This window comes from Octopus bimaculoides, chromosome 23, assembly GCF_001194135.2.
Source record: "Octopus bimaculoides isolate UCB-OBI-ISO-001 chromosome 23, ASM119413v2, whole genome shotgun sequence".
In the NCBI taxonomy this organism is placed as follows: domain Eukaryota; kingdom Metazoa; phylum Mollusca; class Cephalopoda; order Octopoda; family Octopodidae; genus Octopus; species Octopus bimaculoides.
Genome location: NC_069003.1, coordinates 32,583,150 through 32,586,638, shown reverse-complemented (window position 1 = coordinate 32,586,638; position 3,489 = coordinate 32,583,150). Strand labels below are relative to the sequence as shown.

Here is a 3,489-nt window from a genome sequence, read left to right as displayed (position 1 = left end):
ATATATATGTGTGTGTGTGTGTGTGTGTGTGTGTGTGTGTGTGTGTGTGTATATGTTTGTGTTTGTCTCCCATCCCAGTGTCAGTTTGTTCATGTCCTTGTAACTTAGTGGTTTGGCAAAAGAGACCAATAGGAAAGAATAAGTACCAGGGGTTCATTAGTTCAAGTAAACCTTTCAAGGCAGTGCCCCAACATGGCCACAGACCAATGATTGAAACAAATAAAAGACTAAAAATAAAGATAGAAAAGTGCTTTGAATAATTTGGTTTCATTAGTGTTGAAATTATCATTCTTCTCAACAAGCTCCAGGTGGTAGTGGCAGGGGGCTAACACAGACACAAAGACAAACATGCATAGATATATATGATGGGCTTCTTTCAGTTTCCATCAACCAAATCCATTCACAAGGCTTTGGTCAGCTCATGGCTATAGAAAACCCACAAGGTGCCACACAATGAGACTAAACCCGGAACCATGTGGTTGGGAAGCAAGCTTTTTACAACACACTCATGCCTGTGCCTATACATATTGCTATTCTTTTTATTTTCCGAGATAAAATGCTTTGTTGATTTATTAGAATTGTCAGAAGTATATCTTCAATCACCCTTCTCTCGTACGCAGGATTCTTTGAATAAAATAGAGTCATTACAGATTTTTTCATGTTCCGTATTATGTATCAATGAATGTTTTCATATTTCGACTCAACAATTCAACCTACTTGGTATTTATTCAAATTCAGGTAAAAAAAAAAAAACAGAAATATAGAAAAGACTTTCAGTCCAATCAACTGTATTCTTTAAATCCCAAGAATGTGTAGTGAAGATAACTAAATGGTTACAGTAGAGAATGGCAAGTGGCTGACTGGTGGAAGATGTGGGAGAGAAGTAGGGAGAGAAGTAAATTAAGAACATTAATGCCATCTGTAAGAGAAAATCAGATCCCATAGAACTTGCATAAATAACTGAACAATTCTACAAGTGTTCTTCAAAGACTGAGGCAATAATAGTTATGAGAGGAAGTCAGTTTGTAAGTTAAGATCAAGGAGGTTATACGCAGGCAATATATGTGGGTTAGAATGGTAAACTTTGTACAATATTAATATGTAAATATGCTAAAACTTCTTCAATGGTTGCAGCTGTATTGACAAACATTTTTATTCTGAATTGCAAATCAATAAAGATCAGCGCTGTTAAATTTGACCAGAATATTAAACATGAATATGTCTATGTATAAATATCTATCTACCTACTTATGTATATATATGTATATATATATATATATATATATATATATATATATATATATATATATATATATATACACATACCTATTATCTATATATATGTGTGTGTGTGTATATAAGCCTGCCTGCCTGCCAACCTATCTGTCTATTTATTTATCTATCTGTATGTGTCTTCACATCTATCTCTCCACCAACAAACTTACATAGTCTTGTGTACACACACATATATAAATGTGAGTGTGTTTGTGTATGTAAATATATATATGCATATATGTTATCTATTTATCTGTATATATAATATATACACATATATATATATACACACACAAATATATGGATACATATATACACACACTTATATAAACATGTATAAATATATACATATATAACAAAAATGTAAAAATTTATTCATTTATCTGACTATCAATCTATATGCCTACATGACCATATCAACATAGTTATCTATAAGGTTTTGTCTTATATATATATATATATATATATATATATATATAGATAGATAGATAGATAGATATAGATATATATATATACATGTATATAACTATCCATATATCTATCTATCTACATATATAATCACAAATGTATATACATTTATTCATGAGTTGATTTTGAATTCCATAAATACAAAAATGAGAGTACAGATGAGGATAATAATTCTGAACAGTTTCTCAATGGCTTGCTTTCTCCTTCAATTTTTTTTTATTTTTTATGCCAACTCCTCCATGTCAGCATTGATTGACTGCTGTTGTTTCCCACAAACGCAGAAATTTGATTGCTTGTAGGTGTTATTTAGCTTCAGGTCAGCCCTCATCACATCACACAGATCTATCTATGTATCCATCTATCTCTATTTCTTTCAGTCTATCTATCCACCAGTATTTCTATCTATGATATCTACCGTTATATATAAAACCCTTTCCAACAGTAACCCTCTCATCTTTTTATTATTGCTTGCCAAGTGAACCATACACTACATTATCCAGCATGTCCTTAATTTTTTTTGACTGGTAGGATTTGAATGCAGCATAATTTGGTTGTTATTTCTAGCAGATCTAGCAACTATATAAAAGAGCCCTCATTTGTATGATTACAGTAGCTGTTACTGTTGTTGTTTAATCCCCGGTCAATCCTGAGTGAGTAGACCCTGTCTATGATGAAAGGCATTCTAGCCTAGGGGCCTCATGGGGTCAATTACTCAGTTTCCACAGCATATAAGTGACTGAGATCACAACAGTCCCTTTGAATGGGACATCAATTTGTCTCAGGGTTAATCATTTTACAGCTGAGTGGACTGGAGCAATGTGAATTGAAGTGTTTTGCTCAAGAACACAACACACTGCCCAGCGTGAGAATTGAAACCATGATCTTGGCATCACAAGTGCAACACTTCAACCATTAGGCCACATGCCTTCACTCACCATCCTGTCCTTTTTTTTTTCTATGTTTATTGAATCTGGGTTGCATTTGGCTGTCCAAGTGTGTGTTATTAAATGGAAAAACAGTTAGTCTGAATCACCACAAGACATTTTTGTGCATATATATATTGTTTATCCTGTGTTCACCTTTTATGGTGGAAGCATGTAGTATGGATGCAAAAACATGTGTGTTTACATACAAAGAAAGTTTTGATCTTTACTTTTGCACTGAAAGAAGTGAACATATAAAATTTGTATTACAGTATGTATGCATGTGTGTAATGAGAACAGTCATTTTGAGAATGTGTGATAAAATATCTTTGTTTTCGAACCATATATCTTGTGTTGAGGTGAATAGACATGTTAGCTGCATGTGAAAGATTGCGTGTGAAGCTGCAGAGAAGACATGTATCTTTGACTGAAGCCACGCAGGAACTGAGGCTGTTTCTACCATGCAGCACAGAACGAAGCTAGTGTCTCAGAACAAGGTTACTGTATCAAAGCGAGGCTACTGTATCAAAGTGAGGCTAGACGCCTCATCGATATATTTGTCTGCTGTGCAGGCCAACTCATATATTGCTATGTAATATGTAACTCTGCTACAAACTAACAGAAATTTGGCTGCAAATTCAAACATTAGTTCATGTCTTGGTCATGAGGGAAATATCACCTTGCTTGGAAACAGGTGAGGGTTGGCATCAGGCAAAGCATCCAACCATAGAAAAATCTGCCTCAACAAATTAACAAATTCCATCTGACCTCTGCAAGAATGGCAAAATGGAAATCAAACTGATAATGATGATGATGTACCCAA

The 3,489-nt window shown here is 34.0% G+C and overlaps 1 protein-coding gene across 1 annotated transcript in view; it reads right to left on the bottom strand.

Annotated features, from left to right (window-relative positions):
• The window catches only part of LOC106883544 (tight junction protein ZO-1), a 593,195-nt gene that overhangs the window by 87,761 nt on the left and 501,945 nt on the right, over positions 1-3,489 (bottom strand). The window lies entirely within an intron of this gene.